General features: G+C 43.3%; 1 long non-coding RNA gene across 1 annotated transcript; it reads left to right on the forward strand.

The window, feature by feature from the left end:
• The first annotated feature begins 711 nt into the window (after nucleotides 1–711).
• LOC138467413 (uncharacterized) lies at nucleotides 712–27,989 on the forward strand. The gene is made up of 3 exons (XR_011268096.1): nucleotides 712–759; nucleotides 20,396–20,477; nucleotides 25,418–27,989. It is a non-coding gene; the product is annotated as an uncharacterized lncRNA (long non-coding RNA).
• Nucleotides 27,990–27,996: the final 7 nt, after the last annotated feature.

Here is a 27,996-nt window from a genome sequence, read left to right on the forward strand (position 1 = left end):
CCATGCATGTGAACATGTGGCCACTTACCACAACCCACAAACATAACACAGCCACCGGCACCCCAACCGAACCCCTGCAACATAATACATACATGCAAACAAACATCAAGCCAGTTACCAGAACCACAAACATAACACAGCCTCTGACAGCCCTACCCACTTCCGTTCACATACTATTGTACTTCTTCCAACCAAAGCACAAAATCTTCAGAGCTTTACCCCTGCACCCAAGACTGTATTAAGTACTGACAACCAATATATCATAATACAGTAAAGTACTCTGTCATCTGGCCAATGGGCACAACCCAAACACAAACCATCCACTGGAACCCTATCCACTTGTATACACACACCGACCCCATTAGCAACAGTGGCAGTGCTCCCGTGTTCCCATTCCCGTAGAGTCCTATGCGACTCCACGAGAATAGGGACTAACATTTTCCGGCACCTGACTTTCCAGGCCAATGGGACTTGTAATGTCCTGGTTGCACCAGGAAGCTAGGTGCCAAAAAACTATTAGGAATCTGGTGGCAACCCATCTGCAGCACAGGCAGGGGTACCACCATACTCGCAATGAGGTCAATGTTATTAACTCTTCTTCCCAACACTCTCTAACATTCATAAAAAATGTCTTATTGTACTAAAATTACTTCACCATTAACATATATTCCCACTCATTTTCTTCTTTTACAATTGCAGTGAAGAACAACCTCCTGGAAGACAACAACCTGAAGAAAACTACTCTTCACATCCTACAAAGTAAGTGCATTAGTGTAGTAGTATTCTTTCTGTTGCTCATACAGTAAAGTTTAGCTGCATAGTAGCCTACAAAATTCCTTTCAAATCAACTACATTTATTTTGCTCTTATTCATTACACCTCAACATGTACACTCTTTGTATTCTCACCTAAACACCATTATGATAACACCCACTATTATCCTGAAAACATAGTAATGTCCTTACTTATTCATTCATACTACCGTACTCTTATGCTCTAACCCAAGCTCTTCACACATCTACACACACAGCTACTCTTAAAACCTTTACAACCACAACTAGCAGCCCACTGCAATCAGACAGCCCTCAATGTATGTATGCCATCATATTCACACACTCATTCACAATACACGCAAATATATTCCACAACTTTCAAACCTACAATTTCCTTTTTTTTCCAACATACAGAACAGAATGCCTACTAAAAAGCAACTCTGTAGAAAACAAAGATAAAATAGAGCAGATAAAAATAAAAGCATGCCAAATACTCATCCACCTCTAGCAGCATTTATAACAAATATTCAAACAAAACTGCTAATACAATCAGTCTACAAAAATAAACCAGCGACCACTAAAAAAACGAGTGCCCGTTTTCCTAAAAATAAATAAAATGTATCAAGAAGAAGAAAACTGCTAATGACCCTGCCACTATATCTAACAATGTTAATGTAGCAACAGATAAGCATTCCAAAAAAATAATTTTACAAACAATTTTCCACTGTAGAGTACTTCACAATCTTATGAAAACAGCTGAAAAGTCACGCTCTACCGTTCAAAATTACTGCAGAAGACTAATCCTGGAAGCTCTAATTGACAGCACAATTCTGCTGAAAAGAAAATTGCTTATATTAATTTCAAACAGAATGAAACCACTAACAAAATTCATCAGTAAATTACAAAAAGTACTTGGAAACATGCGCAATATCAACATAGATACCTTTTCAAACTTCTGCAGCACAGAATCATATTTTAATGAAGAGGCTTATGAACAAGAACAGAAAAACCCAATTGCCATACATAGTAATGGCACAGGGTATGAAATGTTAGAAAGCACCATTATGGCACAAGAAAGCCTTATCAAAAAAACATCCCCAACAAACTTTCAATCAACTGTTCTTTTCACCCAACCAATCCGTCCAGTCTACAAATGGCCATGCAGCTCAATGTGTAACATACAGCAACAATCCTTCAAATCATTACGACAATTCCTCAATAACTATGTGAAAGTAAAAGACAAAATTAGAATACAAACTTTACAAACCATGGACTCCTGTCCAGTGCGCAAGTACACTGGACTGCAAGGACATACATTAGGCTGCATTTCAGGAACTGCTTGTAAAAGCACCTTCCACCACATCAAAATGTTAGGAACACATCATTACAGTATACAGAATATTCTGCAGGCACTGTACTATGCAAAATGTCTTGCTTTACAACTGCGACATTTTAATGACATTCTCCTACATGGAACATCCAAAGAACTCCTTCAACAAATAGAACTCATCCAAAGTAAATATTTTGGAAGTGAAGATGCATTAGAAAATTCAGTAAGTTTAGAGAACATTAGCGCCAACCTTATAAACACTAATCTTCTAACAAAAACATACGAAAAAGAAATAGCAAAGTTTAAAAATGCATCTGCTGAAGTACCAAACCAAGTATGTGTGTGTTGTTGCAGACATTTTTATAAAAAGAGCACAAAAATTATAGATATAACTTACAAAATAGAGGACAATGAGGAATCCCAATGGTTCCAATTAGCTTTATATCTTATAAAAGAAAATAAATCCAAAATAAGTGACCCCTCAATACTTTGCACATGCTGCAATACAAAGCTTGATAATAACCAAATGCCATCATGTGCTGTCACTAATAACTTGGAAATATTCCCACTTCCAAAACCTCTCCACAGCTTAATTTTCTATGAGAGCATTATAATCCAAACAGTACACCCATTTCAAGCTATAATATGCCTTAAACCAAAAACAGCCAAATTGCCTCCTTCTGAATTATTAAAAGGCATTTGTGGCAAAGTAGTATATTTGCCATTAGATCTTAACGAAAATGTAGAAACTTTAGGAGTGCAACGGCCAATAGATCAATCTTTGATTATCCTAGTTAATGGTGTACCAACAAAAGACAAAACAATTTTGCAACAATTAGTAGACTTAAACAAAGTTAAACAAAAGCCCTACAATATCTAAAAGAAAACAATGAGTACTACAGAGATATAAACAATGAAGGGAACTTAAGAGAAACCACCCAAACAATTTGGGATTCATCACCAACTGGCCAATTTGAATGTGTAGATCCTATTACTGCAACCAATATTTTGGACCAGTATACAATTCACCCACTACACTCCAAAGACACCATAGACGATTCATTAGAAACATATGAAATGCGTCAAGGCAAAGGATCTCCAATCAACATATGGGAGAAAAGTGTAGAAGCACATGCCTTTCCTCTACTCTTGCCTAGGAGGAAGATATGATGTAAGATCCACACAAATAACAGCATCAGAATATCGCTCTTTATGAATGTATTCTGAAGACTCCAGATTCAGACAAAATGTAGACTACATATTCCACCTATTCCAAAGTGGACTGTTACGGAGTTGCCCACACATTAAAAACAGGCTCTAATTTTTTAAACATGTCTGCTACACAACTACTTCACAACATAAGACAACGATGAAGTTTTGCAGTCAAGCATCACAAATCTCTTGGCAAGCATGCGTCGTACAAAAGAATACTGGTTCTGACTTCATGCTGATGTACGGTGTATGTAAAAAACCTCGGCCCACTCACATGGTTTGTTACTTTAAGTTGTGCAAAAGGACAAGTGAACAGCTTGATGTCTTCTGTTAGACACAGTGTGAAACGCAAATCGCCTAAAAACACATAGAGCATTAAAAGAAACAAAGCTTCAAAGTACATCAATGATTACAATCATTGCCCTCGTGTGGAATGCAAATGTAGATCTGGAATATATTGCAGACAATTCCACTGCTGTTACAAGATATATCACAGCCTATCTAACCAAAGCTGAGAAAACAGAGCTTAAAGACCTCTTGGATGACATATCATCTGACAAAAAACTGTCACAAAAATTGTACAGCTTTGGCATAACAATGCTGTCCCATAGAGAATGTGGATGATACTAAGCTGCCAACCATTTAACAGGCAAAGCCTTGTATGGCAAATCTGAACACAGTCTGGCTACGCCTTGGTGCAGCTGCATCCAGAAAAAGAGTGCTGAAATCCTACCAAGACATAGAAACAATAGCCAGAAAGGATCCCAACAGCCAAGACATTTTAAATAACAATTTATTAGACACATGCTATGCAAACAGAAGTACTGCTTTGGAAAACATGTGCCTGTACTACATAGCCCAAAATCTTTCCTACAAAAATAATTTGAAACCAGATGAAAAATGTGGAAAATACATGGTCTCAGCTTGTGAAGGAAGCCTCACCAAACTTACCAAACCCCGCCAAATTAATCATATAGCATTATCATTTAAAACTCCTCAACATAGACAGCTTTACTACATGGCCAACTGCAACATTTTAAACCATGGAGAAAAGAAGAGGATTTATTAGGTAACCACGACTCATTTGAAGTTGCATTCAATGCAAATGAAAGCAGTATAACAAATGTCAATTTCAGGCAATACAATAAAATGTTGGACAATGAACGCAAACAAGATGAAGAAATTCAAGCACAAATAAATGAAGAGGGCAGTCAACCTTCTATTACAGGAGAGCCACTCATTCTAAATTAAGCCGAAATAGTCCTGACTGAAGTATAAAACACCATGGGCCTCATTACGACCCTGGCGGTACGGGGTAAACGGCGCCGTAAAAGGTGCCAGCGCCGTTTACCCCGTACCGCCTCTTTACGAGGTCCCCTCGCGGGACCCAGGAAGTAACGCCTGGCCAAACCAGGCGTGCTTACCGGGTCCTGCGAGGGGAAGAGGGAGCAAACAACGGGCCAACTCGTAATGACCCGTTGTTTGCTCCCTCTCCCATTCCCATTCAGCCCTATGGGGGCTGAAATGGGAATGGGGAAGGACCGGGTCTGGGTCCTTGGAGTGAGTAATTACCGGGCCTTCCGAACTCGGAATGGCCTGGTTATTCCTTGTTCTGAGGACCCAGAACCGGACGCGATTTCGGTGGCAGCCATGCCGCCAATAGTGGCATGGCTTACGCCGAGGTCGTAATGAGGCCCCATGTATCAAAATGAACAATCAGAAGAAAACTTGCCAGTGCTGAAATCACAGTTAAATGATGAGCAACTTACCATTTACCTAGAATTGACTAAAGAAATTGAACATGGTTTGAAGCATTAAGTCATGGTCACTTGCCCAAGAACATAGATCCCGCACCATCAGTGGATGGGGCAAGGAGTAACACAGCTCTTATTCGTCCCTTTGGGACAATCAAGCACAGGGGGCCCAGCTGGACTCAGACCTGGCGCCTTTGGTGCCAGGCTCATGAACAAATGTAAACAGAGACGTTTATTTGGTGCAGGAGTGCTTTATTCATGAACACAGGAACTTTCACGTGCATTTGGTTTGGGCACGGATGCTGGGGATCTGGGTTGCTGGTTATTCTGCACTTGCATGTAGCGGAACGCTCATCGCCGCCTGACTGCAGACTCACCTCTTGGACTTCAGCTTCATACTTACGTACCTGTTCTCGCCTGCATGCACCTCTCGTCAAACCTGGCATCCAGCATTCTAGCTTCAGCCCCTCCGGAAAAGCCAAAATCTTGACCTTGACACCGCAGCACAACGCGCTCCTCATTCACGGAGATGGCACCTGAAGGAAATACGAAAGACAAGGTTAGACATTCAGTTTAAGGTCGCGCAGCTTTCTAACCTTGCGCTTAACCTTAAACCACCATTAACCTGTTGTCGGACCATCGTGGATCCTCTCCTCTTCCATCCGGCTTTGCCTTGTGCTCCAAGGCCGCTGCCGGGCCGCAATTCCACCTATAGGAAGAAATCAGGTATCTACCTACTTCAAAAATAACCTTCATTACACTTCATTGCAAATACACCATTAAAATCCTTCCTACTGCAACAATGCTTGTAACAACAAATACACTTATTTGTGCACTTTAAAATTCCCTTAAGTACTGCACACTTCAAACAAACATACTGTGAAACTTAAACTCACATAAATGTAGTCATTTTTTAAAAATCCTGTAAGGATTTTATTCCCAATGATTATGCAAACAGAAACAGCAACTGTGCAGAAAATACAGTAATGTTGTTTCAAACATAGTACTTATAATTTACTGTTTATGAGGGTATAATAAGTACATGAATATGTGAGACTGTATGCAATGAGACATTGTCAACTATCCTGCCTAACATATTATACTGTGTTTTGTTTGCAGAGAAAGTAGCAAATATGTCTCTTTCATTACCATGTACACCAAACTCACCCTGTACCCCCAGTGGTATAGCAATCATAAGTACTATTTGCACTTCAATTGTTTTATGTCACCATGTTAAAAATACTGTTTACTGCCCACACTCTATCTATAATTACTATACACATATTATTATAATGGTTGTATCCAGTGCCAGATTCAATTTCTGTACACATATCATAATGGTTGTGGCCAGTGGCCAGATTCTTGGGTTCATGGCCGTATTATGTTGTGGTGGTTGTAGCCAGTGAGTAGATTCCTGGGTGCATGGCTTACGGCAATGCACCCAAGAATCTGGCCACTGGCCACAACCACCACACCACAACTCGCCCTGAATCTCCCAATTCAAATGATGTCTGCAGACATCCAAATGGCCCGCCAACCCTATTTTTCACCTATCAAAATATCCCCATATCATCTAGATTCCACTCCCCTACCCTGACCACAGTCACATAATGCCCCAAATGTGTGTCTGAAGCTATCCACCCAAGCCCTCTTTCAGTCACCAAAAAATCCAAGCTGTCCACCCGAATGTTCCTTCAGTCACCAAATGACCCCAAATGTGTGTCTCAAGCTGTCCGGCCAAGACTCTGCCCGTGCACTACTGCGGTGTCGGTGGACTACCGCAGTGTCCACAGAATACTGCGCCACCCATACGCTCTTCTTCCACCTAAACCAAGAGCCATATATTATCTTTTTCCCAGCCCATCTTTCCAACACTAAATGAGCCAAAATGTATTTTCCAGACTTTTTCCCCAGCTGTGGCTGTCCGCGGATCCAACATGGCAAGCATTTTGGAAAATATGACACACCTCATGCTTTTCACCATCCAATCAGTGGGTGTGTCTGATGTCCGCAGACATCTCCCTGGACCAATCGGAGGCCCATCCATGGAACAAACAGGGAAGTGGGTCTGCAGACCGAAACCCTGATATCACTAATATTTTTTTACCTACTCTTGGGCCGTTAAAAAAAAACAACCAGACAGATTTACACCAAATGTACAAAAGCATGCTTTTGGGACCAAGCCGCTGCTCCTGCCTCAAATTTGGTAACAATCCATCCAGCAATTTGGGCTGTAGATGTGAGCAAAATTTTATTTCCATTGAGCCTAACACAAAAATGTTGTGACCCCCTCCTATAACTTTGCCCTCCTTTGACGAAACCTCACCAAACTTCGCAATCAATCTGACGGGGCCAAAGTTATAAACTGCCCAAAAAGTACTCTTCGTATGGGTATGGGTTGAGCAACTTAATATATATGTGTGTGTTTATATTCAGTGAAAACAACTTTGTTAAAGAGACATAATGGTTAGTTTGCACTAATAAAAACTATGAAACTCAGCGAACATTTTTTGTTAAAGGGACATTATTGTTACAAGTAAAACCGTAAAACCCCAGATATTCTCTAGTTATGGTAAGCTAACTAAACATAACTTGCGGCACCACGCTGCACTGCTAAGACTAACACGCAGGACACCAAAGATGACATCACAAATGTCATTGATGACATCACTGATGACATCACATAATGAAATTCATTTTGATGAAAAGTCACTACAAGGGGTTGTGTTTATAATGTTGGTAACAAGATTTAAGGGGCGATTATGAGACCTATTATGAACTATTTAATGTTTTAAACAATGTACTAATCTAAACAAACCATTATATTGGAGGGCTGTTAATACAGGAACCTAATCATACATACATATAGGCAATGGCTGCAGCATGCACCATATAGGTACAATATTTTCAATCTGGTATTTTTGGATAGTAAAATAATGGATGCTACCGTATCAGAGTTTTTTGTTTTTGTTGGTTTTACTTGTAGCCATAACCTCCCTTTAACAAAGTGTTTACACTGAATTTCATAGGTTTCTAATAGTGAAAATTAAACATAACATCTCTTTAACAAAGTTTTTTTACAGCATTTCATAGGTTTTTATTAGTGCAACTTAACCATAACGTCCCTTTAATAACGTTTGTTCTGTGAATTTCATAGGTTTTTATGAGTGAAAATGTTTCATGATGTTACATCACTGTATATAAGTTATTAATAATTCCTCTTTTAACATGTGAAAGAACTGTAAACATCCTTTAACAAACATATTTTTTGCAACGAATACTGATGTGTGTCGTTATCAGCAGCGCATGCTGGGGATGCAAGTCATGGTTGAATTGCCTATGGCATGAGGCTCGACCATGACCCCAGCAATACCAAACCACCCCCGTTATCCACTGTACATACTCTGCATTCTAGTTAAGTGTCCACTATACCCTCATAATGTGACCAATGGCCAGTGCTAGGCAAATCAGAGTAGATATTTGTCCTTGCCGAGGGCCAGGCCAACTACCGAGACAGCAAAGTTATATCTCTATTTTTTGTACTTACTTTTTGACACTTTCAAAAAAGTAAAACACCAGAGAGATTTGCGAAATCATGCTTTCAGGTCCTTGCTGATGCTCCTTGCGCAAAGGTTGCTGCATTCCCGTCCAACACTACTGGCTGCAGTAAATCAGAGTGGGCATTCGTCCTTGCCGAGGGCCAGGCCCACTGTCCATGCACCAAAGTTATATTACTATTTTTTGTACTGACAATTAGACACTTTTGAAAAATAAAACAAGACAGATTTGCAAAAGCATGATTTCAGGTCCTTGCTGATGCTCCTCGCGCAGGCTTGTTGTAATCCAGTACAACACCTCAGGCTGTAGCCGCAAGCAGAATATATTTTCTGATTCAAACCTAGGGCTTCGGCCATGTCACATGCCCCAATAAGCAAATCAGAGTACACATTTGTCCTTGCTCAGGGCCAGGCCCATTGCCCAGGCACCAAAGTTATATCACAATGTTGTGTACTTACATTTTAACACTTTAGAAAAAAATTTAAAAAACAGGACAGATTTGCAAAACCATTCTTTGAGGTCCTAGCTGATGCTCCTCGCAAACGTTTGCTGCAGTCCTGTCCAGCACTTCGGACTGTAGCCACAAGTAGAATTTGTTTCCCATTCAAACTTATCCCGATTTCAAAAAAATGTTACCAGTGATGTCATGCTTACAATAACTGGGGAATTTCTGGGGGTTTTCGACTTTACTTGTAATCATAATATGGATAGGTTGTTATTAGTGCAAAGTAACCATAACGTCCCTTTAATAACGTTTTTTCACTGAGTTTCATAGGTTTTTACCAGGGTACCCTTAATTTGTAGAGATGTACCATAGAATATGCTGAACCCCCTGGACCCATGCTGATAACATTAGGGTCTGCAGACCTCGGGTAGCATCCACACTGCCCAATAGCGCGGGGGTTGTTTCACATTATGGTAGCATACAGCAAAGAAACTGAACATCTTTAAAGACCAACACATAAGTGAATTGTAAGGAAAAATGAAATAGGTCTACAAACTCTGTACTTATAAAAGCAGCAATGCAATTGCATAGAGTGTGCAACATAATGGAATGCACCAAGCAGGAAAATAACCTGTGCTTCCAACAGTATTACATCAATGCTGCTTTACATACAAACTGAGAAGCAACTGTCAGCGGGACAAGTGCAAAGTAGTGACAGCAGAACTGTACTACAAACTGGTAAGTACACTATATTTTTTCTTTCCTATAACGGTGCAGTTTGTTCTGTCGACAATTCCAGTTAAAATTATTTTTCTTTTTTTACACAGAAATGGCAAGCACCCTGGAGTGGCTTGAAGAGAATTTCCCTCGTGATGAAATGAGTGAAGACAGTGACTCCAGTGGTACACAGTGCAGTTTGAAAAGTAAGAGAATACACATTGTTTCACATGTACCTGAGACATGTTTTTTTCTTTAACAGTACATACGGGAAACAAAGGGAATGGGCCAGAAGCAGCAGCTCCTCCACAAGTGCATGGGCACATAGAAAACCAAACCAAGAGGTGTGCAAAATAAACTAGTGCGCCTGGAGGCAAAAATGGACCAATTGATGAACAGTTTTGGTGAATTGAAAGAATTTATACAGACATATAATGGACAATATTAAATACCACTGCCCCACTTGCACCTGGACCCCTCCCCCTGTCCCAGCCAACCATCCCACCAATTCCCTGTTTGCAAAGACGTTATGATGAGACCTCAATCCCTTCCTCCCCTGATAACCAACCTGTGGTAAACCCCAAGTCCCCTGTATATGTATCCATTTCTGCTACCCTTTTCCTTTCCTAATTGTGTGTATTTATGTGTGTAAATAAAGTTCTACATGTATACTGTTGCTGTGTGTGTGTGAGTTTTCTTTTTTAAAAGCCCTGTTAGGAGTCAGCGGAGCGTGGAACTGTCTTTGATGTCCGTAATTAATCAAAATGGAGGTGTCCCACAGACACTGTGCATGTCCGGGAAGACCGCATTCAAAATGTCGGTGTCCGTAGGACTCCGCTCCTGTCCACATCTCCGCAAAGCTATGGCACACTTTCAATTAGTTCGGGGACTCCAACCCTGTCCGGCAGACACTTGGGGGCATGCGCTTCTCTCCCCAGAGTTCTACGGACACCGTGCCTATACAGCATGTCCGCAAAGGGGTGATGTACTTTAATTAGTTCTAGGACCCTACCCATGTCCGGCGGGCAACTGGGCGCATCTCATCCCCTGGGTCTTACGAACACAGCGCCTGTTCAGAACTGTCCGCTGCACGTGTGTCACTCTTTTAATTAGTTTGGGGAGCCCAACCCTGTCTGTAGGACACCTATGCGCATGTGCACAACGGATCCTGCGCAATACGTTTCCTACAGACAGCCGTCCCATTCATGGACGTCCGCAACGTCACCATGTGACCGCACCCATGCTGAGCATCGGTCCTTATTCGCGGCCAGGGTCTGGGCCCCCAAACCGCAAAAAGGTGCTTTTTTGAGCAAGCCAAGGTCTTTTACTGTGAAACATTACCCTTGCAGAGGTCCCAGACCATGCCCCTGGTGATCTGGACACTTTCTGGTACATTTTGAGCCCAACGTGGTGTTCAAAGTGTCTGCAGAGAGGGCAACTGTCCGTGAAGCGCCTCCCAGCACCCCTATAAAAGGCCACACACCAGTGCTGCTCCTCATTCTGTTTTTGGATTGCCAGGACAGAGCACTTGGCTATCATTGGCATTCTATTGCTGGATTACTTGGCTGTAATTGGCATTGCTGATGTTTCTGGCTGACCAAGACTACTGCTGCTGGTTGCTGTTCAGCTTTTTGGCACGATGCTGAGCTCCTGCTGTTTTGCAGATTGGTCTGTTCCTGGTTCCAGACTACCTTTTGTTGGACAATGGCATCCATGGCTACCTCTGCCTCAGCAGTACCCCTGCCCCCACCAACACCACCATCACCTCCCCAAAGGCCTGGAGAGGGGAACAGGCATGACGATGCAGAGGAGGAAGAAGAGGAAGAAGAGAATGAGATAGTGGCAGTCCCCACTACCAACTGCCCACGTGAGTCTTGGGTGTGGAGGCTTTTTACCACCATTGGTGGTAAGCCCAAGGCTAGTGCAACCAAGGGTTGCTGCAATGAGTGTGGCACGGTACTATGTCACCGCAAACTTGGGCTGTACAGTTATGGGACTACCTCCATGCAGCGACACCTGAGATCCAACCACAAAGCAGCAGTTCGGAGGGTTGTCCCCTTCGAACAGGGTAGTAGGTTGAGTTCCAGTGCAGCCTTGAGAGGATAGCTCAGCGGCAATGTGTTCACCCTGGAAGCAAGACGACATGGAGCACCACAGGTTCGATCCCCGGGTCCGCGCTTAGAAACTTCTGGGTATTAAGCCCGTTATAAATAACCTATTATATACCTCATGTATCTTATATATATATATATATATATATATATCTCATCCTCGACATCTGCTCCTGTCACCACAAGGGACACTTCTGTGGTGCAGTGGATTTCTCCAGCAGCCTCGCAGGCCATACGCACCTCAGTAGATCCTTACCTTTCAAAGGTCACTGTTTTGTGTGTGTACTGCGACACAGTACTCTGCAGGGGTGAACAGTTCTGGAGTGGTTTTGAGGCCACGGTCCGGGACCATGAAGGAAAGTGCCCCCTACCTTGATGAGGTGCACCCAACATCTTCCTCTCTCCATCTGCCCTTTCTAATCCCTGTGGTTGGTGCCCCTTCCCTACGCTCCCTGCCCTTGCCTCCATTGTGTGTTGTGTTTAAAGAATTCCACAAAATTCCCAAAACTGAAAAATCAACAAATAAAAAGGCTCTTTTCAGTGGCTACCTTTCACAGTTTAAAAATAGAAGTGCCCATGAAATGGTGCAGGCCTCTGAGCATTCCGAGAAGTCCGCAGACAGCGCGGTAGTCCACGGACTTCCAAGGCATGCAGGCGGTGCCAGCATGTAACCATTGCATTCTTTTCCAGGAGAAAGTGGAGGCTCCTTTCATTTTTATTTTTTCTCTTGCAAGTTTTGAAGTGGCCAACACCTACTACACACACGCTTGCTATGCTTGCAAAAATGGCTGCAAAGCATTTTGGATATTGCGCCAAAAAAGGTGATTGCCAGCATTAGTAAGATGGATGCCATCTATGCGGAAAATGTTGGTGCTAAGAAACGTAATGTTTTCATTGTGGATGGAAGACATACCAACTTTGCGCAAAAATGTGCAAACAGCCTTGTTGACATTGCGCCTGGCTTTTGCCATTTGTGGACCAAATGAGGAAGAGCGCAGCCACATCTGTCTCTGGGAAATGCGAGAAAGAATTACTTGAGAGTTTGGAAACATGTCCATGGTTTTCCCAAGTGCCTCCTTCATCGCAAACTGACAAGAGATTCCAGTAACATGGCCTAAACGGTTCCCTCCACAATGAACAATAATAATGGCTGGATGATGCTGCGTCACCAAACTGGCACAAAGGGGAAGCAAATCCAGCCCCTTCATGCCACGCACTCCATACCAGTGCACATTCACATGAGGGAATCCAAGATGTGCAGCCACTCCACAGTGCTCTGCATACACCTGCAACCAATGTAACCACAAGTCCTCCAAAATCCACACACTCTGCCTCCTGAAAGACATAGCCATCTGCACTCCTCTCAGAAAACAGACCTTCTGCCACAGTCTCTCTTTGAAAACCACACCCAGTGAACCTTATTGACCAATCCCCTGGCCGCCACAGTCCCATTTCTATGCCTGCCATCCTCAAAAGCCCTGGATGTGGCACGTGCGTGCAGTCCGCGTACTGCTGCAGTGTATCGTGCAATTCATGGGGGTGGGGAAATAAAGGTTATCCAGGGTAGGAGATTTCCTCTTTAGCTGTGTTTCTTTTTTTATAGGTGCTTGTAAACAAACACCTTTTATTTTGTATTTGTGGCGGGGTTCTCTTCTTTTCCTCCTTACTGCCTTACATCAACCTCTGCAAAGCATCCCTTAGATTCCGAAAGAAACAAGCATTTCCAAGAATGGACAGCGAAACGCCATCTGCGGTAAAATAGTTCACACTAAGGGAGTTAATGTTGTCTTTGGAGAAAACAGACATCTCAGCACACTATAAAACTATACCCATACCTCTATTAACAATGCACCTTCCAACATTTTGCTGGGGATTGAAGACATTGGGGTTGTTTCATTGTGCACTTGGTAGTATTTCAGAAAAAAAAACACCTTTGCAGGGAAAAGCAGAATTAGTTCTTCCACCAACAACTTCAATACAGGAATCAAACTTGGGGTACTGATGTAGCCCAAATGTTCTCCTCCACAGTGCATTACCGAATGTTAGGCAGAAACCTAAACAGAGAATTCTCCCTAACACTTGCTCCCCCCAGACTAAGGGACAGGAGGATTTAATCCACCCCTGGATGAATCTCATACCTCTAGTCGATGACATACATCCTAGAGAGACCATCAGCATTTTGGTGGTGACACCTTGACCTATGTTCAATGGGTTTCCAGGTTGTCCTTTGTAAGCTATATGACCTACAAACTTTCCTAGGAACATCAGTCTTTTTAGGTTTATAGGGGATCTGGTTGACCAGTCCCTCAGAAGTTGTTACAACTGCTGAACCTGTGTTAGGCTTTTTCAAGGGGTCCTTATAAAGGATTCCCTTAGATCTAGAGGGGCCTCCAGAGGTCTTCCCTACCTCTCTGTTGAGAGAAGGTTGAGTTTTAGGCCTCTTGGTTGGAGGGGATGGAGATAAGCAAGGTCCATGCTTCTCCTTCCTCTGAGATCTTACCTTCCCTACTTTAGGAGTTTCCCCCTTAAGTCTAGGAATTGGGTTGGAGTCTTCTGTGGAAGGTCCAACAGTCTGAAGGTTTTTGGCTTTAGACTTTTCTTTTCTGGTTTTCCACCAACACTGAGAATTACCAGTTCTCTGAGGCCTGGTTAGGGTTCCAGTAGGTCTATCCACCTCTTCCTCAGAAGCAGGGGGAGTCACAGACTCTGTAACTGGGGGAACAATGATGGAGCTTGGTTGGGGCTTCCATTTCCCTAACATGTTAGCCTGAAATTTGCCTGGGTCAGAGGTCAACTTACCAACACCAGGGCTTGTAGTGGGGTTCTCAGTAGAGGTTCCCACAGGCTTAGAGTGGCTCCTTAAGGTGGCCTCCCTAGCCAATTTGGTTTGGTTCTGTTTCTCCATACAGGGAGGCACGGGGGTACTGGATACTACTCCTAGAGTTTTTAGATCATTCCCCAACAGGACTCTCCCAGGCACCTCGGTCTGAACACTGACAGGAATCAACACTGTCATGTCATTACACTGAATGAGGGCTGGTAGAATTGGAACCATTTGGACAGGGCCTCCAGACATCTTAGCGGGACCTTTGGGTGCCTTAGCAACATCCTCAGGCCTGAAAAAGCTTTCGTCCACTACTGTTCTGCTGGCCCCAGAGTCTCGCCTGGCAGGGGTATCCTGGCCATTGACAAGAACACTGTCCACATAATAACATTTAGAGTTTTCTGGTATAGAGTCATACACACCCCTATTCTGATTACTAACCAGATCCATTGACTCTACTGATACACTGGCTTGAAGAACCCACGGTTCTTCAGCAAAGACTTCAAAGTGAGCACTAGTCATTTGGACTTCCTCCTCAGGAGTGAAGGCTAAGGAGACTGTGCTGATCCCCGTAGGTTTACCCTTACATTTTGGATCTCCTTTGATATGGTCAGTTGCCCCACAGAGATAGCATGTTCCAAATGCCCTCTGGAATTCTGACCTCCTTCTGGTTTGTGGCCAGAAGGAACACTATTCTGTTGTGGTTTACCCGGGGGATTACCCTGGTTTTGTTTGGGGCCCTCTTTGGAATTTGAGTTATTAGAATTCTCTTTTGAGTCTTTTTTAGGCTGTTTTCCCTCATCCTTTTTCTGAGTTGCCCCAGAATCCTTATGAGTAGCCCTGTTGGCAACCCACAAGTCAGCAGCCTTAGCTATCTCCCTGGAATCCAATTCCTTTGAATCAGCCAAGTGCTGTCTGAGCTCAGGAGAACAGGCATCATAAATAGACTCCAACATAAAATGATTCCTCATACCCTCATAAGTGTTCACTTTGTAACCCTTAATCCATCCCTCTAAGTTTTTCAACCCTTCACTCACCCAGGTAGCCCAAGGGGTACCATCATGCTTTTTGAGGGTTCTAAACCTCTTAAGATACTGGGAAGGGGTCTTCCTGAATCTAGCTATTAAAGCTAGTTTCACACTTTCGTAATCCATCTTATCCGGCACCCCCAACTCCATTACCACATCAGTCGCAACAGGAGGGAGCCTAGAGAACAACCAGGGGAGCAAAGCATTCCCGGTGATGTCCTGCAGCCCAGGATTGTATTCAAACAGTTTCAACCAATCCAACACATCCAATCTCGGTTCATACATACCCACTAATTCCTTCGGCATCCGGGGTCTTTTGGGACTGGAGCTCCTAGAGGAACCAGAGGAGAGAGAAGCATTTTCCATAGACAACTTTTTCATCTCTAACTCGTGATTAAGTTCTATTTCTCTGAGTCTTAACTCAGCTTGCTTCTGCTCAGCCTGGGCATTCATCCGTCTGAACTCGAGCTCTTGGTTTCGTTCGGATTGAGCCAAGAACCGTTTGTATTCTAGTTCGAGCTTCATTTTTTCAAGTTCAAAATAAGCAGGGTTACTTGTGGTACCTGGTATGGGCCCCGTAGGCACAGCTGGTAAGGCAGGTAGAGGAGCAGGGGAGACAGTTTCATTCGCCTCTCCGTCCTCGTCAGCCTCTTCATCGCTATTATCAGAATTACGATTCAGATCAACACCATCACTGTCATCTACATTTGCTGGAGAGATTGGTTCCTCTGAACCAGTACCCAGACTTTGGTTCGCCAGCAATCTCTCTATTAGTTCTAACTTCTTGCCTCTTACAGAAAGATTCTCTTGCCTACAGAGAGCTTGCAAACTCTCGGTATTTTCACCTGACAAAGACTCTTGACTGTAAGTTTCCATCGTAGACATGTTTTTTTGAAAGTTGCTTTTTGTGTAAGGTTTTGTGGTTAGTTATCCTACAGTGTCGAAAAGCACTCTAAACTGTATACTCGATACAAATCCCACCGCTGTACACCAGTGTTAGGCGGAAACCTGTGCAGTTCCCTCTGGGACCACTGCAAAAGATTTAGGACTACAGGTGTTTGGCGGTGAACCCACTTGGTAGCAGTCTGCACCACACAGATTCACTTGGTAGCTGTGGCTGAGCAGTCAGACTTCCCTCAAGAAGAGTTGAGCAGTATGTGGAGTATACAAAATAGGACAATTCTTCACAGCAAGACAAGCAAACACGCAACGAGTCTTAGTGCAAAGATATTAAGGTATTTATTTATAACGAAACATCTATCAAAAACACTATGGCACTTTCACGGCAAACAAATCAAACACAATTACTCTACGAAGAAGATACGATCAATCCCCCTAGTAATATTTCGACAAGTCTAGGCTCTACCGGCATCACTTATTTACAGACAGAGGTGTATACCTCAACCGAGATGGCACTCTAATATTAGTTAGGACGGCAGAGAAAAAGATAGGCAGGTTACGAAATCAACACGGTTCAATACTTCACGGGTAAAATGCAAGGCATGAAGGCAGGAATCACAATAGAGCATAAAGTTCAGAGGCCAGGCCCACTCGGAGAGAGGCAAGGCGATATGTCCCAAAAAGTCTCTAGTGGAGATGCATTCAAGTCTTTGTAGCAAATTGTTATCTGCAGATTGAACCAGTTCAGAACAATAAATGAGAAAAGCTTGGAGGTGACCCAACGGAAAGGAGAGGATTAAGACACCTCACTCGAACCAATCGAAAGGGGAGCCAGGCGGACACGGTACCTTGTTGTGGAGGGCAGCTCCGGCGGGGGCAGTTGTTCCTGGTGGTGGATGCACGTCGGGTCTCTGCCAAGAGTAGAGATGATCTCGTCGTCGAAGAAAAGTGAAGTCCGGTGCACCTCCAGGGAAGAGACCAGCCGCGGAGTGCTCTGTCACAAGGCACCACCTTTTGGTAGCGGTACAGAGGTAGTGGCTATCCGGTTGCCGAGGTGCTCTGCACGGGCAATTCGACAACTGCGTCGTGAGGCGAATAAAAAGCAAAGGGGACTGGTTGTTCCCACCAGTCAGGGGAAGAGACTCTCTGGCAGGGAGATCGCCTCTGTCGTCGGGAAGTGGTGAGTCGGTTCCGCGGGGCTCCACCGGTGTCGTCGTGCAGGTCGGCTCAGCGTTACCCTCGTCGGATTCTTAGGTCCTGTGGCGACTTCTGAAGATCCAGTCCCAAAAGCCCTGCTTTTATGCAGAAAACCCCCATTCATTCAGCCTAGCTGTCAATCAACACATGCTAAGTGGTGAGCGGGGAGGCTCACCATTTGGGCCAATCACTCCAGAGTGCGACCGGAGTTGGCAAGGCAACTCGGTCCAGAGTGCCTAATCCCCCTCCCATACCCCTGTGGTAACCCAGACAGAATGGCACCACTTTGGAGGGTCTCTTCACAGAGCCCGCCAAAAGTGGAACAAAGGGCTCGACCTTTGGTTTAGGAGTTACAGAGACAAACACAGACGCCATTTTACAAACCGAGTTCTGGCAGAAAATACCATCCGATAAACTTATTTAAGATAAGTAGGCCGGTGGTACGTTGGAGATTAACGAGGAAAAGTATTAATCTCCAACAATGGGACGAATCCCATAGGGTTATGTCCGGGGTCGAACATAACAAGTAGTTTCCACTGCCACCAGCCAAAACTCGACGAGGGGGGACGGGACAGCGTCCCCTCGAGTAACAGATCCAGGAGTAATCGAAGTACCCCTAATAGTACGTCCACAATAAGATGGTTTGTACTAGTTCTGTTAGTAAATTTAGGTCTAATAAAGCCAATGGTGACTTTACATGCCCGGGGAGACGGTAGTCAGTGCCCGGTATGGAGTCTATGGTGGGGGTCCGCTAGGACGCCCCCGTGTTACGGCACATAGGGTGCGGTGTAACACACATAGAAAAACATATGAGACCCTATGGAGTAAAAGACCCCATAGCCCATAGAACACATTGACATTCGAAGGAATTACACACATACATGTCCAAGAGTGGGAGGAAAAGAGTCTCACTCTTGGCAGGATGGAAAAAACAAACTCCAGAAATCCAGCAAAGCTGCTGGGGGACTCACTAGGTTAGGAAATCCAGCCTAAACAGAGAATTCTCCCTAACACCGAAACATCAGGCTACCAAAAGTAGCCATGTATCTACAAAGAGCAAGCAGTGCCTGCAAATTGCAGCCAGGCACACTGTACCATTAAGCCTCTAAGCCTGGAAAACCACAATCTGCAGAAACACATCTTGCCTTTACATACCTCTCCAGATCACAAAAAAAGGAATCTCCCACTATCCATACAATAAGTCCAGTCATCTTCACTGCACACAACCAACACAGCAATGAAAACAAGTATTACCCTCCCTTCCTGTAAAGCACACCCTTAACACCTGATTTGCTAATCCCCACAGTACACTCCCATTTCCATGCCAGGCATTCTGATAAGCACCGGGATGTAGTGTGATACGCGAACAACTGCGGTGTCCACGGACCCCATAACACAGGGGCAGCCCTTCTTCCTTTTCCACTTCACATTTTGCAGATCTCTCTCATTGGCTACTGGTAAGCAGTCCCACAACCATTCACCAATCACATCCAGGATGTCTACATTTAACTCTACCAACTCAGTACAACACTGCAGATGTACTGTTCAACACTCAGAGCACAGGTCTCCTATGATTCCCAAGCACCTGCATCCAAAAGTACTGTAAAACTCTCCAAGATTTCTACTTCCAGATTCATCCACATCTATTTCCATGAACACAAACTACACACAGAAAATGAAAACTGCATGTATTTTACCAACGCATAGCAAGTACATAGATTGCATGGTGCCTGCCACTTGCCCTCCATAACCTACTCAATTATCCTACTGTCATTTGTACCATCTCCTCACATCAACTGACAGTTACTTACAATGCTGTTTGCTTTCACAGTTGTCTTGTACTACCCCCTAGAATAACAGCTGCAAACCATATATTTCAATTTCAGCACCACTGCCTGTGATTGTTTGTTTTATAAAAAAAACACATTTGGAACATTTGCACAGCACATGCAAGTGACATATCCTATGTGAAATGCCCAGAATGCACACAAAAACGGGAAACTGCATGTATATTAGGAAAGCATGGCAAATACATGCATTGCACAATTGACAAAATGCACCATTGGAAGGAAAGCAAAGAAATGCATGTGTACATTGCAAACAATTCTATCTGCAAATTTGGATAAATAAATGAAACAACTGAAAAGAATGTCTCCACTCATGTAGCTGAGCATCTATGTTTGAGAAACTTAACAAAATTCCACACACAGTAACATTCTCCTTTTCAATCTCTACATCTTTCTGCCCTTTTTCTCACTCTACTATGACTTCCACTAATCAATCTCCAAAAGAAATAGTTCAAAAACATCTCACACACTTCAAAACTCCAGCCCCATAGTGCACAGTTATCACTGCAGCACTAGCCCCCATACTAACAATGCTAATACTCCCAAGTCCCCACTCATATGCAGTGCTGTACAATTGCACACGCACACTAACTCTTCCTGCCAACAAATCCTCCTACAGTCTAAAACAATGTCTTCTCCTACTGCTATTACAGTACTATTAGCACACATACCAACTAACGTCCTTCTTTTGCAATTGCAGTGAAGAACCGCCTGTTAAAAGCTTGTGACGTCTCTGCTGGAAGATAAAACCCAGAAGAAACCTACTCTTCACATCCAACAAAGTAAGTGCAGTACTGTTGTAGTGTTCTGCCTGTTACTCAGACAGTGCAGTGTTATATTGTAGCCCAGACAATTGTATACAACCCCACAGCTCTGCTTCACCCTTACTCATTGCACCTTGCCAGGTCCACTGTTTCTATTGTCATCAGAAGACCAGCATGTCAATACTCAGTAGTTTTATAAAAACATTCTAATGTGTCACTGCAATCACACAAGCATTCTGCGCTTAGAGCACTCTGCGAGGTGCACTATTTCACACAGAGTTATACCTCTACAGTGTGCAAAAACCTAGATGGCTGCTCAGAATTAAGGACCACACATTCCGATTATCCACAGAATTGTTATTCAGACCAGCAGTACACAAGGAAGTAGCACCATGCACCACTATTACCATACAATTTGAAGCATTAATAACAAAGGAAGACAACGTGATTTTGTATGGTACAGATGACAATGGCATTGAGTAGCGCACTGTTCTATGCATTCAGCCAACTCAGCAATTGACGGACCTGACTGACAGACAGCTTTTCACAGATGACGATAATGTTGAGGAGATGGTGTTTGAGATTTGCATACCATGTCAGGTGGTTGTACACACAGAGAGGTTCCCCTGAAAATACTTCTTACAAAGATATTATCAGCACACTTAAATGAGGAATTGAACAGGGTACCTAAAGAAAATATGGACCAGGGATCCTCATATGATGTGGGTCTCTTGAAAGAAATTGGGGCCATCCGCATCAAACTGAAACCAGGGGCAATTTTGCCCAGGGTCAAACAGTACCCCATCTCACGGGTAGCAGATGAGGGAATGTATGACACCATTGTAGCTTTGTGGCGACAGGGCATTATACAGCCATCACAATCCTACTATAACACAGCCATATACAGAGTGAAAAAAGCAAAAGGGGAGTCTTGGGGGGTGGTGCAGGACCTCTGTCATTTAAACAACATTGTAGAAGCAGCATTCCAGGTGGTGCCAAATCCAGCCACCACTTTCTGTAATATACCCACAGGAGCAACTTACTTTACAGTAATTTATCTAAAGAATGCATTATTTCACATTCCATTGCACCCAGAGTCACAAAATCTCATGCCATTTACCTAACGTGGACAAAGGTTCCACCACACTTGTTTACCACAGATGTACTGTGAATCCCCAAGCATTTTTAACAGAGTGTTACAAATGGACCTAGGGAACCTTCAAACCGAAAGCACAGTGATACAGTATGTTGATGACCTCCTGGTGTGTAATACCACAGAATAGAGCAATACAAAAATGATTCAGGGTCTCTCCTGACAATATTGGCAGAAAAGGGGTACAATGTAGATAAGGAGAAGTTACAGTACTGCCAGAAAGAGGTAGTGTATTTAGTGCAAATAACATCTTCAGCAGGGCGAGACTATCCCCAGAGAGAGTATCAGCAGTGCAAGGCATATCCCAGCTGAACACTGTGAAGGAGATGCAACTGTTTTTGGGACTATGTAATTATTGTCGGTCTTGGATTGTTGATTATTCTACTTAAAGCAGGCCTCTCATACAAGGGTTAAAGGAAGCACAGAAAGTAAAGGGCTCCATACTTTGGACACCTCAGATCCTCGAATCATTCAAGGAACTAAAGAATGCACTTACAATGCATCTGTTTTAGCAACCCCAGATTACAATAAAACATGTTCCTTTTTTCACATTCTAATGATCAAGTGATGACGGCTGTCCTCACCCAGAAAGCTTCACAGGGACACAAGCCTTTGGCTTATTACAGTGATCTTTTGGACCCAGTTATGCAGGAACATTTTCCATGTGAGCAAGCAGTTGTAGCAGGAGCATTTGCTGTTAAAAAGAATCCACTATTACAATGGGCTGCCCAGTAACATTTTATGTAGAGCACACAGTGTTTGCTATTTTGGAAAAATCCAAGTATGCCCTTACCACTCCACGAGCTTTAGGGTATAAGGTGATATTGTCAAATGCCTCAAATAATACAGTAACGTGCCACAATGTTAATCCAGCAACATTTCTCGCAGAACCAGTAGATCAAGCTGAGTATCTACACGATTGTGCTACATGTCAGGATGTTCGAGATAATATCCACCATGTTAAGGAAGACCCTTTGGAGGACGGAGAGATACTTTTCGTTGACAGGTCTTCAATGATCGATCAGAACACTGGCTATCGACATACAGGGCAGCAGGGGTAAGATATGAGGATAGGGAGTTTGAGGTTGTGTCAAAAATGAGATGACCACTGCACTACACTTTATTATTATTTTATTATTATTATTCAGCACTAGCAAACAAGCTTATTATTAACAGCAGTAGAACTAGCAAAAGGATGTTGTGCCACCATTTATTCAGATTCTGCATATGATCACATCAACGTTGCATTCAGGGATGTCCATATGGAAGAGAAGAGGGCTGGACTGCCCTTGTGGGTGGGACCAGACTGATATGCAGATGGACAGATGGATATGTCTCCTCTGTAAAGGGTTCAGTGAGCTAAAACATGGTTGTAGACCCACCTGAGTGGAAGAAATTCCATAGACCAGGGTGTTTTACCCATTTTCATTCTCAGTAGAGGGGCTCCCACACTCCTTTGTAACAGATTAATATAAGTACTGCCCCTTCCTTCAGCATTAGCAGTTGTAAAGTGTGCAGCCCGTACCAAAGGCACTGACTTTACATCTCAAGGCAATGATGTAGCAGACATAGCAGCAAATTAGGCAGCATATTTACCATGTGTTGCAGAAAATGTTCCCACATTTACAAACATTCCACGACAGCACGCACAAATTACTCAACCCTACAATGCCTCATTTGTGGCACAGATAATAGAGTTACAGGCACATGCCCCTCAGCAAAAGCAAGAACTATGGACAAAGAGAGGGTGTTCTCTATCTCCCACAGATTTAGTATGGAGACACAATTTTTCAGGGAAGCTAGTCATACCCCAGGAATACTTCAAATTGCCCTTGAACAATTGCATTACCCAGCACACACCTCCAAAGAGTACATTGCAGCAGATCTCCAAGAGGATTGTTTTATTCCAAATTTGTAAGAACACGTGGCAGTGTTCTTTACTAATTGTGCCACTCGCAAATGTTATACCTCCGGTCACATGTTGAAAACAATTAAGGCAACATTGATCCCCCATTCATGGCCTTTTCGACACCTCCACATAGCTTTTGTAGATATGCTTACCAGATGCAATAACTCTTACTATTTGATTGTTGTGATGTGCCCATTCTCCCGTTGACTTGAAGTGGGTCCCTGTGTCCAACCTGATGCCAAATCTGCAGCTAAATTTCTCGTGTGCAAGGTGTGTCCACAATGGGACATTTGCGAGGCATTCTGGTACAACAATGGGACACATTTTTTCAACAACGTCTTCAAATAAATCACATCCCTATTGGGCATTCAGCATAGCACCTCCAAAGATAGTGGAGTGCCTCAATGGCTTACTAAAAGAATGCCTTGCCAAGTTGTGTGAAAAACTTCACGAGAGCTGGCTCCGCTGCTTGCCTTTAGCTTCGCTTGTCTTACGGAACCAACCTGGTTCCGATCATCACCTGACCCCACATAAGATCGTCATGGGCATGAGGCAAGCACTGCTTACTCCTGTCTGTACAGCCTGAGATGCTCACAATTCAGCAGAAATATTGGGGGAGGAGTTTCAGGGTTTCCTAGGGAACTTACCCATTCTCCTAAATTCATATCCCGGCAGGTTTAACCCTGTTGAAGTTGGTTACCTGCATCAAAAACAGAAGCACCAATCCCACAAGAAAAAATGACAGCAACCTCAACTTTACCCCAGAGACAAGATTTGTATCCGCAATTGCACACGCAAGTGGCACCAACCATACTGTATCAGGCCCTTCAAGGTGACATACGTTACACCAGCTGCAGTCAAGGTTGCTGGTTTCCGACCATGGTGCCACCTCTTCGATGTCCAGAATGACAAAGGCAACACCCTCCCCTTCCAGGAGAAGACAAGGGGAGTATACAACAGAAGTTTTGGCCAGTTAGCTGTGACCTTTTTAGCTAGCTTCTTTTGAGTTTTTAGGCGACCAGACTTTTTTTCCCAGCCTCACAGCAGAATATCACTGGAGGAATCACAAAATATATTTTATGTTTAATTGTTGTCTTTTTTCTTTTTTTTCTTCCTTTCCTTTTGTTCAAAAAATGCATGGGGTGGTATTGTTAGATATGGTATTAATGATGAAGATGTATTAGAGGACAATAATGTGTCCATGGCCAGAAACAAACGGGATATGTTTGATTCAGAATTGGTCTTGAGCAGCACTAGGGATGAGCATCAAACAGACACCAACAATATGTTGTATAACCACATGAGGACAGTGGGAAGAGAGAGAGCAAATGAAACATGCTATGTCTGCACCCTGATTCCACATATGACAGAAACATGCAAACTCTTTATTCCACAGGAAGTAACAGCACAGACAGCACACTGTTTGTTCCACCTGGCCTTATGCAGGGATAGGGGGTTGTTCCAGGGACACAGGGTTTGGGTACAGTTGGTGGAAGCGAATGATGTTGTTTATGAAGATAGTTACATCAAACTAAAGAAAATGGCAGAAAAGGAAGAGACCAAGGATATTGTACTACATTAATAACAAAGCAACCAAGGAGAGAGGAGCTGTCATATACAACACAACACATACTTTCTTGCGAAAATGGAACAGGACATGTGTTTCCCTGGTCTAGGGGAGACCACAATTGCATATAGAGGGTGCTGTTTTCTCTCAGGATGAGTGGAAGGGCTAATTGGATGTAGGGCTGAGGGACTGGTTGGATTTTCAGAAGACGTAGCTAGGCATATGTACAAAACTTCTTTTATTTTATGGGAACGTAATGTACAAACACTATCCTGAAAATAAGCAACCAGTTAAAATACAGGCACTTACCAATATTCCTTGTGTTTCAGATCCAGGGGTAGCGTTAAACTGGGCATGAACAGAAAATGCACAAGAACAATGGAGCTCTCGAGTCTACAACAAGGAACAGCTGCACTAAAGGACACCAACAGGGTATGCCCACTAGCCACCACATTGCGCCAGCTTTTGCTCCCTTGTTACCCAGCACTTACCAGCACTGACAGTACCGCATTACGATCTTGTGCCTTTTGCTGAACATCCTGCTATTATAAATGTGTACCATAAGAGGACCAGGCAGTCCCCGAACTTAGAAAGAAGCTGTTGCAACAGCACATTTTTTTCACAGGAATCCTCTGGTAGAATGGCAGAAATACCTGCAGAGATCTAACTTTTCATCAAGACTGCAACCTTTTTTATGTCACTCGTTGCACCTGGCAACCAGACTGCACCCAATGCTAAATGACTGCAAATCACTAGGTGGGAGTTGTTGCAGCTAGTGAAAGGTACCAAGTGTGGTTTATAGGCAATAATGGAAGAACTGAGAGCCGTAAGATTGACCACCCTGTAGAATCGTTATGCCCTCAACCTCATTACAGCTATGAGAGGAGGAGTGTGTGCAAAGATTGGCAGCCCCTGCTGCACTTTTGGGCCCTCAAATGACACCAAGAATGGAAGCCTGACTGAAGCCATCAATGCACTGCACACACTCCATGTCACTATGGAAAAGAAAAGCAGCAGGGTGGTCAAACATGACTGACATTCGAAAAAAGATTCTTGGGTGCCCACTTGGTTGAGTAATATCATAAAAGGGCTAGTTCCTCCTCTCCTCGCAGTGGTGCTTGTTGCTCTTTCTGCATTTAAAATTGTTCTGGGTTGCTGCAAGGAAGGTTGGACTAGGGGGACAGCAATGATGTCAGTTACATTGAGAATCCTTATGATGTTGCCACACCCCTCTCCAGGCATGTTCATACAGAGACAGATAAGTGGAATGGAGAAAATAAACACTGTATGATCCAGATAGGGAATCCCATTGGACCTCCGGCGACACTGACTAATCCACCTCCAGATCCGGAGAATTACACTGATTGTAATGCCGGTGGAGATTGTGCTTTTATGACTTGTACAACTGAGGGGTGCACAGCACAGATAGAAAGCTTACATGGTGTATGAAAGATATGGATTCCAAAGGATGGTTGTGATAGGAAGGAGGAGGCGTTATTAGTTAATTAATTAACTAAATGGGAGGGTAAACATGCAAGTCTAATGTCCTAAAGGTGTGCCCAAGTACAAGATAACAAAACTCTTTTAGCAAAGCCTCAGAGCCCTGGTAGGGACGTAGGTGTCACATGTTTCCTGTGGTGTGACATTGCAGTCAGATTAGATGTAGTTTTGCCACACTTCAGAAAGCTGCATAGAAAAAAACACATGCAGAAAAAGTATTCCTTTATATTCTTTTTATGACACTTATAGTATTGGACAAGGTTATGTAGTTTGTATTTATTTGAATTGTGTAGGTTGAGTTTTAGTAAAGGGTAGTTGTTCGATGAAGTACTGAGCAAGATGTCTGCATTGTTAAATTTCACCCATGCTAAAGGCTTTAGATTTTCCTATTCTAGTGTGCTAGGGCCGAATGTTCAAGCGATGGTCATTTAATTGAAGGTTTATTTCTGCTATTGAACAGAAATCTCCAAGCAACCAAGGTCAGGATGGCAAGACATGCAGAACGGTGTTCAGCACATTTTTGCTAGGGAGAAAGATCTCAGGAGCCTGAAATGAGACTCAAGACAGCAGGTGCCTTCCCACACAATAGTCTAATGAATACATAATGGTTGTTAAGGACACAGTGAGACACACAAGAAACACAACACAGAGTGGGATTGCGAAATTGAAGGACTAGGATGTGAGAACAGTGCTCCCACTAAGAGCAGGGCATTTGGTTTGGAGGTTAAAGTGCCTTGGTGAAATGAACAAATAGGAAGAATTAATTTCCAGGAGTAGGGCCGCACACATGTATTTTTTATACAGCTATTCTTTGTGAGAAGATAACTAGAAAGTAAGATCCAGAGCTGGCAACATGTCTCGAGACAGGAGTCACAGGTGCAAGGTCCAGAAGGCCAAAGCATCTATTATGTGGAAGGGATTGTGGTGTTCCATGAGATGCAACAATGTTATGACCTCACTGACTTCCATTTACTATATGATTGGTCTGTCTCTGTGGGATGCTACAGCCCGAGTTGTCTGAGGTGTCACAGTCCAATCCGGGCAGAGCTTTCTTATCAATGGTACCATAAAGAGTGCCAACCAATTGGAGTGTGACATTTTCAGCTGACTACTAAATGATGTCATGTTTGGGGGTGTTAATTTCAAGGGTCATGAGAAAGGAAACCTCAAATCACAATGTTAAGTGCAAAGTGTTCTTTAGGAGCTTGGTGATGAACAGCCAATTGAAATGTTAGAATTAGAATGAATGTTTCCTTTAGAGAATATGCTAATTTGCTGTTTTCCACCATAAATATTGTAGCCCGGAATGAGCGTGTTGAGTTGGGTTTTCAGTTCAATTCCACTGAGATGTCTGACATTCTCCGGGCCATATTTGCAAATAAAACGCAGTTTTTCTTTCAAGCTGTGC

Source organism: Ambystoma mexicanum, chromosome 4q, assembly GCF_040938575.1.
Source record: "Ambystoma mexicanum isolate Mex_15411 chromosome 4q, UKY_AmexF1_1, whole genome shotgun sequence".
NCBI lineage: Eukaryota > Metazoa > Chordata > Amphibia > Caudata > Ambystomatidae > Ambystoma > Ambystoma mexicanum.